Below are 13,277 nucleotides of genomic sequence, written 5' to 3' on the forward strand. Positions count from 1 at the left end.
AAAGCCCACATCCCACAGGGTGACACCTCCCTGAAAGACTTCTACAGGAAGGACACTCAGCAGCAACACAGGAGCTGCCGGCACAGCGCAGGCCCTCACGGTGTGAGCCAGGGTCACAGACTGGTGTGAGCTGGGCACCACAGACAGGCACACACAAGGACATGACACCATGAGGAAGGACCAAGGGCCACCAGCGAACCGGAACAGAGGCGAGGACATGTAAGAGAAACACAGCAACACAGCAGTGAGGAAGAGCCAACTGTCGTTCCAGGCACGATCTGGGAGGAATTCATCAGCTCAGCACGAGAAGAAAGCTCTACCGCCCGCATGATGTCATGCCTGCTGAAGATAAGTACAGTACGGCCGGCCCAAACCTGCGTGTGGGCAGACAACGCAGTCCCTCCAGCGATAGGGCCAGGAAGAGCCCGGGCGTGGCAGGAGATTCTCCAGGCTCAGGCTGAGGCCTTCGCCATGCACGGAGCAGGCCAGGGCTCCTCAGCTCCGCCTCCTGCTAGTATGTGGCCCGGGGAGATTTCCTAACCTCATTAAACTTTGATTTCTACACCTGAAAAGGAGGGTAAAAATGTTGCCTGCTCCCTGAGGATGTGATGTGAATTAAATGAGGCACGGAAGGCGCTGAAGGACGCGGTGTCCAGCACGCAGCGCAGCGCTGCACACGGCAGCCCATGTCCGCGATGTCCCTGCCGCGCCAGGCACTGCTCTGCCCTTAAGCTCTTAATTACCTCGGGATCCTGCCTCCCCAGTCCCAGATCTTATCCGGGACGCCAGAAGCACAGTCTGCAACCTGGGCAGCTGTGCCGGACAGGGTGACTCACCCGGAGGGCAGCCACCGACTTCTCAGAGAAAGGAAATTCACAGGGGTCACACAACAGCGTTAATCCCAGCCAAAGAGGAGAATGACTTCAGCCTCGGAAAGCAGGGGCTGCGTTTTTGCAGGAATAGGAAGAATATTTTATTTTGGCGGAATGATTTGTTTGAAACTGAGGAGTCCATCTGGGAGCTGAGAAAGCTCATCTTTCTTCCCTAAGGAAGGAGAGGAGACAGCAAACTCTGTTAAAAGCGTTTCACGCTGACTGGCTACATTCACTGTTCTTTAATATATTTCAGGTTCACAACTCAAGGAGATTTTCTTTTTCTTTTTTGGCTTTTTAAGACAGGGTCTCACTATGTAGTCCAGGCTGGTCTTTAACTTACTAGGTAGCCAGCACTGAACCTGCAGTGATCCTCTTGCCTCAGCCTCCCCAGTGCTGAGATTACAGGTGTGCACCACCACGCCTAGCACACAACTAGAGAAAAGCTGAAAGCAGATGACTTCTGGGAAAGTAGCTTTTGTCATGAGACAAAAGACTTGAACAGTATCACATTGCTCTAAACACCCTTACATGGGCTGGGGAGATGGCTCAGTAGAATGAGCGCTTTCCTGGCAAGCCCAAGGACCTGAGTTCAAATCCCTGATTCCGCTTAAAAAATAAATAAACACCTGTCCTACAAGATTAACCTCTAGGTTTACAAGAGCTCACTTCTCACGACCTTCTGCTTCAACCAAGGAAGGTACTGCCTCGCTTGCACACAGCACCACTTTCTCCTGCTCGTGTCATGGTGGGACAGCTACTTAATCTCCCCATACCTCAGTTTCATCAAAAAAATGGAATAATAATAGATTATTATTAGAATAAAATAACTTAATACATGTTAAGTGCTTGGAATGCTGCCTATCATGTTAAGAAATGTTAGCAGCTTTAATTTGATGCCTTCTGGTACATCTATAGAACTCATCTAAACCTCTACCATCTAATCACAAAATTCACATATATAGCACAGACTCCAAAAGTCAGAGGAAAATGTGTGCCAACAGCACATCAGGTGAAGCCAGGCGTGGTGGCGCACACCTGTAGCCCCACGTTCAACAGGCCGAGGCAGGGGGACCACAAGTTGGAGGCCATCCTGGCTACCCAACAAGCCCAAGTTTGGCCTGAGTACACAGAGAGACCCTGTCTCCAAAAAACGAAGAAGACTACATCAAGTAAGCATGAATATGCGGTTGTTAGGAGTACACACACACACACACACACACACACACACACACACCTAGAGCCCTGTCACCCTGGAAATTTAGATCAGGGCAGCTCTAGAAAACAATACACCAGTGGTTTCAGGTTCCTTGGACCAAAGACTGCGATGCATTCCTCCTCTTCCAAGCATTCCTCAGGACCCACTTCTGTTTTAAACTATTCACTGAGATCTGTTTTTTGTGTTTCAAAAACATGCTGGAGGCTGGGCCTGGTGGTGCATGCCTGTAATCCTACACGCAGGAAGCTGAGGCAAGAGGATCACTATGAGTTCAAGTCCAACCTGGGTTACATAATGAGTTCAAGCCCAGCTGAGACACATGGCATAACCCTGTCTCAAAAAATATAACAACAAAATTACTGGAAAATTTCTCCTGCATGTCTGAGTAAGCAAAGTAGATGAGACTCAAAACATGGACTCTTTTCAACCTGCGCCAGCAGAGGCCTAGTAAAGTTTTACACTTTCCTCCTATTGTAAGGGCTGAAAGCTTTTCATTTTGTTCCAAAGGAAACGACCTACCATAGTTCTACGCCCTCGTCATTGTCTGGGTGGAGAGGAATCCGCCGGCCGCTACCTCGGGCCAAAGCTGAAACCCAAGGGCATCAACCGACAAGCAACTCTGGAGAGATGACACGACCCTTTCGACTTACGAGAGTCCAACTCGGAGACAAAAAGCCTGGAGCAAGAGAACTATGAAGAATATCTGCACACAGTAGCTGTGCCCACCCTCAACAATTAAAGAGGGTTCCAGTGCACACTTTGCTTTTCTATTCAGAAGAGAAGCACACTTGAAAATCCTACCTGCACCTCTTTCCCCAACTGGCACACACACACTGTTTTCTAACACCAGAATCCCCATCTCACAACTGGTATCGGTAGCTTTTTCCCATTATCAAAGTGACATAACTGAGACAGCAATTTTTTTTTTTTTTTTCCGGAACCAGGGATTGAACTCAGACCCTTGCACTTGTTAGAGAAGCGCTTATTCCACTGAGCCATCTCCCCAGTCCCGAGACAGCAATTTTCTGATTTATGAGTTTTGGGTATCAGAGAATTTGCTTTTAAAAAAATGACTGTAGAAACTCTACTCAATGAAGATGAGGCTATCTAGAAACCTCTCTGTGGAAGCAGCCGCCACCTTACATTACCACATGTGGTGGGACCTCCAGCCAGCACCCTGCCTTTCCTTACAAAACCCGTATTCAGCTTGAGAGCCACGGGAATCAATATGTGGGGGACAGACAGAGAGCTTCAAACTCAACGGATCTGCAGCAATGAGCTGGACTCCGGAAACTTGTGGAGAAGCAGGAGGAGACAGCTCCGCTCGTTTGCAGGACACATTTCCAGCAGAGTCTACTTTCTTGCTGACTCGGCTGCGTGGCTGGGTTATTCACTTCAAAAGGTGCTTCAGGACTTGACTGAAACATTCATTCATTGTAGAATACGCTGGCTTTTTAAATTTTATTTTATTTCTTTTAACGTATTTAGTAGAGGGTCCACAGTGTCTCACTACACAGATCAGACTCATAGTGATCCTCCTGTTTTCAACCTCCCAAGCTCTGGGATTACAGGCGCACGCCACCATGCCCAGTCTCAATCTCCATCTCAGCTTGCCCCAAGGGTGGGCCCGGCTTGGCACTCTGGGGATCGAACCCGGTGCCTGTGTCTGCCTAAGCGGGCACCCGAGTTTGCTGAGCTATCTGGCCGGCCCTCCTGGCTTTTTCCAAATGACCCTCTTCACGGCTGCGCTTTTCCCTCCCACTGTTTGCATCATGCAGGTCACACACAGCTACCGACACGGCTCCTCTCTGAGCCCGGTTCTGGCAGTGCCCCTGTCATGACCTTGGGCTCCAGCACTTAAGGCGGCCCCTCCCCTGCCCTTGCCCTCGCCCTGCTGCCTGGTGCAGCCTTGGGCCACACACGAGTGACTAGAAGTGTGCGCCCTGCTCCCCATTTCTCCCCGTGTCTGAGTCACCTGCCTTTGGAGGCCCTGCTGGCCAGTTGGGGCCAGACACTGGAATCTCAGCCCCTAATGCTTCACCCCTCCCTCCCTGGCCCTCTCTGCGAGGGGTGTGGATAGGGCCCCTCACGTGGGTGGCACTGGGCCCCTCCCAACTGCTATCACATCTCTGTGTGGCTACAGGGAGGGGAACCGAGTCAGGAATGTCCTCCTCGGTCATTCCCTGTGGCAGTCTGGTCGAGATGAGCCTCCTGTTGGACTCTAAAGCAAAGGGTATTATTAGAGTCACAGGTTAAGGACCCTCCCTCCACCAGCCTCATTTAGAAGCCTGCGGTGACATTAACTGTAAACACTTCCTGAGAATGCTTTAAAACACAGGGAGGTCTTTATTAAGCCGCCTAATTGAGGGCCACTTCTCGCAGGGAAAGCTTTTAAACTGAGGGATGAAAGGGACCTGGTGGGTGTTTCCGGACACTTGTTTTTCTAAAACCTGTCATAGGGAAACATGGAACAGCTCGGGGGCCTGGGTACGTGCTGCTGGGCTACTTCCCAGCAGAAATGGAATGTGGGAGGCCAGGGCCCCCCCGGCCTTAGGAAAACTTCCTCGAGATACTCACTTCCAGGGTCACTAGACAGGAAATGGGAAAGATGACACAAAAGGACTGAGACAAATGAAGAATGAAGGTTTACGGCTTGAGAACAGGACACCGCTTGGAAGAACAGGATTAAAGCGCAGGCGCAGGGGCCCTGCCAGCCCGCCCCGCCCCCAGGCGCACTGAGAAGGACTTGAGACTGGGCGTGGTGGCGCGGGCCTGTAATCCCAGCTCTTGGGAGGCTGTAAACAGGCGGATCACTAGGAGTCTGATCTAGCAGTGAGACCCTGAACACCCTGGAGACCCTTCCCTAGAATACAAAAAGAAAAACATTTTGGGAGAACAGCAAGAGACCAGAGGGAGAAGGAGAAGCCTGAAGCCGAGGACGGAGCAGCGCACCGCAGCGGGAAACCCCACCCGGCAGGGCCGCAGGGCCACAGGCCGCTTGGGCCTGAACGCGCAGGATGCGGCCGGCTCCGCGGCGGGGCAGTGGGGAGCGGCTTCCATCTGGGGCAGGAAGACGTTCAAGAGACCGCGGGTGTGTTGAGTGCCACTGAGCTGTACCCCTCTGTGGGTTAGAGGAACGCTGCACCCTGTGAGGGGTCCACTACCACAAGGGCAAGAGGAGTACACCGAGCACCCGGCTTTAGCGGAGGGACAGCACGGTGCTGCAGGCCAAAGGCAGGTGCCGGCTCACCGACAGCCCCGTGCGCGCGCAGTGTCCGCACCACTGCCGCCTTCACAGGGACAAGCAGCTTCGTGCTCACACAGTCGTCGGGACGGAGCTGCCGCCACTGTCACCCTCATTTTCCAGGCACAAGACGCCACGTAGCTCCACGTGGCCTCTGGGGACTTTCAGCCACGCTCTCCACCTGCTCTTGGACTCCTGAGCGACCACCACTCCAGAACAGCCTAAGCTGAGCAGTCACCTGGGAACTGGGGCCTCAGGAAAAAGCCCCCCAAAGCCACTCCTCAGGCTGGGAGCCACTCAGCAGTAGGGGCCTGCGGCCAGGCGCAGCCCGAGGTCCAATCTACCACATCACCCTCGAAGGCCAGGAACAGGGTGCTTTAGTCCACAAGGTATGGCAGGAGGGGAAACGGGGTCTGCTTTTTCATGGAGGAAACAAGTTTGCAGGGTCTGGAGGGCCCCAGCCACAGCTGCCTTGGGTCTTCTGCAAGGGCTGCGAACAGCCACCCAGGAGCTCAGGGTACACACAGCCACGCAGCCCTGGGGGCCCAGTGAAGCAGAAGCCACGCCTGCTTTGCAGATGCAGACTGAAGTAAAAGAGGAAACTGCCCAGAGGCGCACTGTAGTGGCAAAACCAGGGCTTCAAGTCCAAGCAGGTGAGACCCTAAAACTCCTCCCCCAAGGGTCAAACCAGAAGGAAATTATAGCAGGCCTTCAGTATGCCTGGGTACAAATTCTCAGACGGAACCAAATGTGGATCAAAAGCTAAGTTTTGTTTTGCTTTGCTTCACTCTGCTTTGAGGCAGGGTCTCACTGTGTCATTCAGCCTGGACTTGAACTCACTATGGAGCTCAGGCTGGGCCTGAATGCCCTGCAATCCTCCTGCCTCGGTCTCCTGAGTAGCTAGGATTACAGGCATGTGCTACCACACCTGGCTTAAATGAATTTTTTAATTTAATCTATACTGAACATGTTCAGAGCGCAGACTTGTTTCTTGTCATTGAGGAATCACAGATTTGGTGTCCACATATTTGGTGAGCCACCCCCAATGGACACTGAGGGCCCGCAGACACTAAGAGTACCTTCTGCAGGCTCTAGTGTGAAAACCCAAAGCTGCCCCTTGCCCCGGAGCAGCAGCTGGGGGGCTGGAGCCCCAGCAGCGGTCGGTGCCCAGCTCCAAAGCTGTGGGCTCAACGGCAGCACAGGCACAACAATGCCTGGAAGTCTGAGGGTCTCCTGGACGCGGAAAATAATCAGCCGGCTGGGTGTGGTGGCGCCTTGAATAACAAATGCTTTGACAAACCCGAGTGAAAGACCCCCGCTGGCCAAGAGACCCGGGAACTCTGAAAATACACGCTCTCCTCAGAACGCTCAGCATGTCTTTGGGAAACGCCCCCCTCCCCAGCCTCACCCTTCTTGGAGTTGGCATCTGCTTTCTGTTAAGGGGCAACTGCTGTGCTGATGCAGGAAAGGGATAGACGAAACACAGAGGTCATTTCTAGGGCTGGCTGTCTTCCGTGCTTCCCTCCACGTGGATTTATTGGGCACACAGAGCAGGCTCTCGGGTTAGGAAGGCAGTCTTCCCCTGTGTGGGTTGCTTCCATTCCATGAGCCCCACCCCCACCCCATCCCCAATCCCACCCTGCCCACCCCACACCCCACCCTCCATGCCCCACCCCTACCCCTACCCCTGCAGCACACACAGTTTTGGCTGTGTCTCATATTTCAAGGAAGGCCACCGTGGAAACGAGGAAAAGACTCGTGGGAGTCTCCAGGTTGGGGTCCTCTGAAGCACAGCTCAGCGCTTAGGTTCAGGATTTGAACTCTGCGCCCCACGACTGGAGACTGTAGGACTTCAACCTGGCCAAATGGGCTTATGCTGGCAGCTACAGTGAGGTTCAGGTTGGGGCTGGAGCAGCTGCTCCAGGAATCTTTGCCACAGGCACTGACCCTGATGCTCTGTGGGTCCCTCTCCTCACCCCTGCCCTCTCCCAGCCCAGGAAGTGAAGCTCAGGGAGAGGTGGTCCTGCCTGGGCCTGGCCAGGCCTAGAGAATCAGCCCTCAGCTTCCTCTGGCCCAGGACAGGGGGTCAGCGGGGGCTGAGCCGGCCTTATCTCAGGCTAAACTGACAAGAAGAAATCTCAAGCCTGATAGCAGCCCCTCTGCAACTGGTCCTCTCCTCTCAGCCCCTACTCCCAGCACTCCGGCTGACCCCCCCACTCCCAGCAACCTCTCTGGGTTTGGATACTGATTACAGAAATGAGCAAGGCTGGCCTGCTCCTGAGGGGCCACGTCGTGATTCTCAGGGAATCGCTAGCTTTCTAAGTTTGTAAGCTAAGCGTGCACCTCCTCAAGACTCGGAACTCAGCCGCACCTTTCCCACTGCAGTCAAGTCCCAAGGGCCCAGTTCCCCAGAGCCTGAGGCAAGGGAATCCTCACACCACAGCTCAGGGCCTGAGTCCCAGGCTCCCCGCAACTGGGGAGACAAGGCATGTGCTCAGGAAACATCGCTGCAGGGAGGCACCTGTGGGCGTACACGTGCAAGGAAAAGGGCTGCGTACCCGGACAGAAAATCAAACGTCCCCCTCAGTTTTCCTGCAGAGCTAAATAACTGTGCCGGATTAGTGTGCATCAAGGGGCCTTACAGGCTGCAAAACCACACAGCAGTGCCCTGAACTGCTGCATACTGTCCCTAAGGCAAGACTGGGCAGGGGAGTGACCCCCAGCCTGCAAACACACAGGCTGCGAGCCCAGCACTGGCGTTTTTCCCGGACACTCTGACTGCGGCGACCCTCACTCTGTCCTGCCCCTGTACCCCAGAGCTGACCCCACGGGGCTGAGGTCCTGTGAGCCCTCAGCAGCAGTGCACACTCCTCACCAGCCTGCTCCAAACTCACTTTCGCTAAGAGGGCAAGTGTGGTCTGGCCACCCTGGCCACCTGCAACTTGAAGATCTGCTGCTAATTGCTATGCGGCAAAGTTTTGGATTTGTCACCAGCACCATGTGTCCAAGAATTGGAAACACAGAGCTTCGTGTACTCCAGAAAGCCCAGCACTGAATTTGCTTTTCGTTTCTGAGTCAGGGCTTCACCGTGCAGCTCAGCCTGAGCTCACTATGTAGCCCACACTCACCTCAAACTCCTTGCAATCTTCCTGCCTCAGCCTCCCGAGTGCAGTTATTACAGGTGTGTGCCACCACACCCAGCCTGGACTTCGCTTTTAATCTCCCCAACAACCAATTATTTCCAGTACCAAGAGGTTTGCAGAACATGAAGAAATGTGGAGATGGTGACTAATTTGGGAATTGGGGACCTCGCAGCGTTGCTGAGAAGCCAACCCTGCCCTCTCTTTTAAAACACATAGAAAAAAAGTAGGACTTCATAAAATTTCTCTTTGGACAACAAGGCTGCAATGGTCTTTAGAGTCCACTAATTGTAGCAGAATAAAACAACAAATCAACACAGACCTAAAAAATTGTGATGCATATAGAATAAGGCACTGAAAGTACAATTTCTTTTCATTTTTTGAGTGTGTTTGCTTACGACAGGATTTCACTATTGTAGTCCGCCCTGGCCTGAAACTCATCATGAGCCTCCTGCCTCAGCCTCCCCAGTGCTGGCATTACAGGGGTGCACTACCACACCCAGCTACAAACAATTTCTTCATTGGCTCTGCGCAAGCGTGCGGAACACTCAGCCTCAGAGTCAGACAGTCTCAGGCACTGTCCAATCTCAGCTCTGCCACCTCTAAGCACTGTGGAGCTGCTCAGAATCGTGCCTCTTTGGGCCTCAGTTTCCCAGACTGTAAAAGGAGGCTACTGCCACCTTCCCCTCAGGGATTAAGGGTTCAGCGCAAAGACAGCGCTGAGCAAGCACTTCCAACCTGAAACTTGGAAGGCAGTCAACAACACTAGAGCTTCTTACAAGTGGGGGTGAGGCACCACCAGGGACAGCCATTTGGAAATACTCTCCCAAGGGGCCACGGAGGCCCAAGCTGACACAGCAGTGGTGTGGCAGGCGTAAATGTCAGCCTGGGAGCTGGAGTCATGGACAAAACCAAACCACTCTGCAGAGGCAGCCGAGCAAACTGAGCTGCCGCTGTAGACATGGCCCTGCCACATGCCCTGCCAGCCGCAGCCCAGAGAGACCCACACACCAGACTCCTCCAGCAAACTGTCCCTATGGAGCCCCACCTCCCCGCAAACCCCTTCTCTATCCTCAAGCTAGAAAAATTCTCACCATCAGTTGTTTTACACTTAGTTCAGGGATTCCATGAGATAACTAATTCAGACCTACGGTGCTTCAGACACCCGCTAGCCAATGCACTGAAGAGGCGTCTCTCTTCCCAGGGCTAGCGGTGCCCACAGTGCCCAGCAAGCCTGTCCATCCTGAGCTCCCCACTCCCAGCAAGCCATGGCGCACAAGCCCCACCCGCGCAGGCTCTTCCAGCTGGGAGCCTGTTCTAACCAGGAACTCAGCAGGCAGTATGCTCAGAGTGAAGAAAGAAACTAGACAGAAATCCCTGGTGTGAACTTAAGAAGCGCTCCTTCTCCCAGGGACGCTGGCATGAGATGAGAGCATGGGACTGTGAGTGAGGAAAGGTGGTGAAGGGCTTCTGTACCCATCATGTTCCCTGGCTGGGACACACAGCTGACGTCCACAGCTTGCAGGAAGAGAGGCTGAGCCTGCTCGCAGGTGCTGAGGCTTCGGCGCACGGTCAGCCGCTCCCAGGCCAGGTCACCATGGCGGGGGCAGAGCTGCTTAGCTCACGGTGGCCAGGAAGCAGAGCAACTCACTTCACCGTAGCGGCAATGTCGTGTGCCCGAATACAGCAAGTGCTGTGTCATTCGGGAAAATTACCCAACTTCCCATTCCCCTTGAACTTTGCTTTTCTCTGATGCCAACCCCTCAGCCATTCCTCTGCCCTTTAACACCAGAGCAGGCAAAGAAAGAAAGAGAGCAGACTAGCTGGGCTTTGGAAAAGGTCAGTGACAGCTCTGGATAAATGAGATTCAGGGAAAGAGCTAACCATTAACTATTCCTCACCCTATCAGTGCCAGCTAATCAACTCGAAGCCCCCCTCCCAAGAAGAGGAAGCCAGTACCACGGCAATCTAAGCTGGATATAAATCCTTGGCACAAGCCAATGGCCTCGTCTGCGTACTGGGACTACACACCCATTCCCCAAATTATCACAGGCACAGCAGGGCCATCTATGCATGACCGTCCCATCCCTCGAAGGCACAGATACACACACCATTGCTGGCTCCAGCTGGCAGGAATGTGCTAAGAAGCCCCTGACCAACTCTCTCTTCCTGTTCTCTACTTATTTTCTTCTAATTACTTTTTTGTTTTTTGTTTTTTGTTTTTTTTCTTTAGACACAGGGTCTCACGATGTAGTTCAGGCTGGTCTTGAACTCTTGGCAATCGTCCTGCCTCAGCCTCCCAAATGCTGGGATGAAGGAGGACACCACCACGCTTACCACTGCTACCCCGAAGTCAGAGATGTCTCCCTGAATCTGTGTAGGTCCACATTCAGGTGCACCTCAGCCTCTAAGGGGTTCACACACTGCCATGCAGGTGAGCTTGTCAGATACCGAAGGTGCTCTGCATCCACAAATAAATGTTTTCCCCAAAACTTGAGACAGGATTCACAATTTCACAAACCTTTCAATAACATGCTTCATTTTGTCAGCTGGTCCATAAAGCAAAACCAAACAAAATACCAACAAAAAAATCAACAAGAAAATATTTTCCATAAGACCTTTTCCCCAAAGGGTGAGGGTTCCGATCAGAAGCCACCCAGGGGCCACACAGGCCCATGGCCCTGTCCCCAGGCCAGCACCAGACAATTAAGATCCCCACCCACAAGGTCACACTCTGGCTGTTCAGTACACAAGAGGCCCTGGTAGTGGAAGGAAGGGGGAAGAGAAACACCAACAGGCAAAGCCAAGTAATTTTAATTCAAAGTAGAGCCGAGGAGATAGCTCAGTGATGTAAATGCCTGTCTGGCAAGCACAAGGTCCTGAGTTCCATCCTGGGTATACCTTCCTCATAAAAAAGTGTTACAGGCTGGAAATGAACACAAACTGCCCTCTAGCTGTGGAGGGTACTGCTGAGAAGATGTGTTTCCACTGCTAAGAAATGCAGGGATCCGGCCAGCACCTCAGGGAAAAGAAAAAAATCTCTGTGGCCAGGTGGCAGCGGGCAGCCCACAGCCCAGCAGGAAAGTCGCCTCCCGCAGCAGTGAATTCACTGAGCTCCAAAAGACCACCCGTGTTAATAACAAAAATGAGAACACTTCTCAGTGAGGCAGATGGAACTCAGCACAAACGTACAGCGCGCTCCCCGTCCCCTTATTTGCAAGCTGTCTTGGCGGTGCCCATCCGGCCTCAGGAGCGCTCGCCACTTACAGCGCTAAGGATTTCACGACTGGGGTGTTGCTCTACCAAGCAAGGCGCGCTGTTACACCTGCGGGGCTCCATCACACCCGCGAGAACACTGTAACTCACACATGCACACACCAGCACCAACACTGGCCATCGAACCTTCTTCGGGCTCTCATTAGCCGTGCTTGTGGAAGGAGGACTCCCCGCATTTGTGCCAAGACCCTTGCGGGGTTCCTCCAGGACCTGAGTCCTGTTTTGCTCCTTTCACGCTGAGAGCCTTTCCAAACACAAATCCAGTCGCTTGGTTCTCGTTCACGCGCTCTCCGCGTTAAAACCTTGACCCTGGAAAGGCCGCCTCGTTCCCAGGTCTGTGGACACCGCCAGGGTAGTATTTACTGTACACAAAGGAGGTTCTACAAGGGCACCGTCTGCGCCCAAGGCCGGCTAGGCGGACCGACCGGCTCTGCGGGCGAGCGCGGGCACCCGGCCGCCTCCGGGTCGCGACCGCGGGGCTGCGTCTGGGGCTGGCTCCCGAGTGCGGCCGAGCCGGCTGTGCGCCCGGCTGGCAGCGCAACTCCGTGCGTCGGCGCGGGGTGCTCGCGGGGTGCGAAGTTTTAAGCTTCCGCGTGGCCAACAGCGTGGCAGCCGCGCCACGGCGTGAGCCAGATGGCGGGGCGACCTGGAAAAGTCCCCGGACGCTGGCCCAGCCGCGCCGGCGAGGGTCAGGCGGGGCGCGGGGCTGTGCGGACGCGTGGGGAGTCGCACCTGCGCCCCGCGCCCTGCCGGGGAGCCCCCCGCGCCCACCAGAGTCCGCGCCCACCCGCGTCCGCCCGCACTCACCGCTTGCCGCGTCCTCCCCCGCCCTGGCCCGACCAGCGCCTCCAGCCGACCCGAGCCAGGCGCCCGCCCCGGGGAGGAGCAGACGCTGGCGGCGCCGCCCCTCGCCCGCCCGCCCGGCCCCGCGCTGACCCCGCCAAGGTCGCGGGCGGAGGCGCGGGCGCTGGGATCGAGCCCACCCGCGGGAACCGACCTCGTCACTAGCCTCAGTTTGCCCTGAAACGAGGAGCGGGGCGCCCGCTAAGAGCCCCCAAGACACGCGGGGAGGCGCCTCCTGCCGCCGGAAACATCGGGGTCCCCTCGGAGCCCCCACGGGGCCGACGGCACGGGCGGGGGCGACGGAGGCGAGAGAGAGGCTCCAGCGAGCCCACCCGGGACAGCGGGACCCGCGAGGGCGAGGCTGAGGGCACAGCGCCGAGTGGGGAGCGCCAGGCCGCGCGGGGCAGGAGCCAGGGCAGAGGCGCGAGGGTCGGGGCGCTGCTGACCCCACCTGGGGGCCGCGGGTGGACCAGAGGGTGGTGCGCGGGACCGCGCCCCGCGAGGAGGCGGCAGGGGCGCGCGTGGGCGCCCGGGGCTGCCGCGGCGGTCTGTGGGTGGCCAGAGCCAGCCCGAGAGCTGCCGGCCTGCAGAAAATGTAAACTGAGCAAACTGGGAAAAGCTCGCGCTCAGCGTGTGACCCCCAGCTCTCCAGACAGATACGCCGTGGGTAACGCGCGGCCCCT

The 13,277-nt window shown here is 55.2% G+C and overlaps 1 protein-coding gene across 1 annotated transcript in view; it reads right to left on the reverse strand.

Moving 5' to 3' along the window:
• The window catches only part of Cgnl1 (cingulin like 1), a 123,637-nt gene extending 111,005 nt beyond the window's left edge, over positions 1-12,632 (reverse strand). The window contains exon 1 of the mRNA XM_023712661.1: positions 12,559-12,632. The gene's annotated coding sequence lies outside the window, so the exon portion shown is untranslated. The remainder of the gene's footprint in view (positions 1-12,558) is intronic.
• Positions 12,633-13,277: the final 645 nt, after the last annotated feature.

This window comes from Octodon degus, unplaced genomic scaffold (assembly GCF_000260255.1).
Source record: "Octodon degus isolate 3935 unplaced genomic scaffold, OctDeg1.0 scaffold00026, whole genome shotgun sequence".
Classification (NCBI taxonomy): domain Eukaryota; kingdom Metazoa; phylum Chordata; class Mammalia; order Rodentia; family Octodontidae; genus Octodon; species Octodon degus.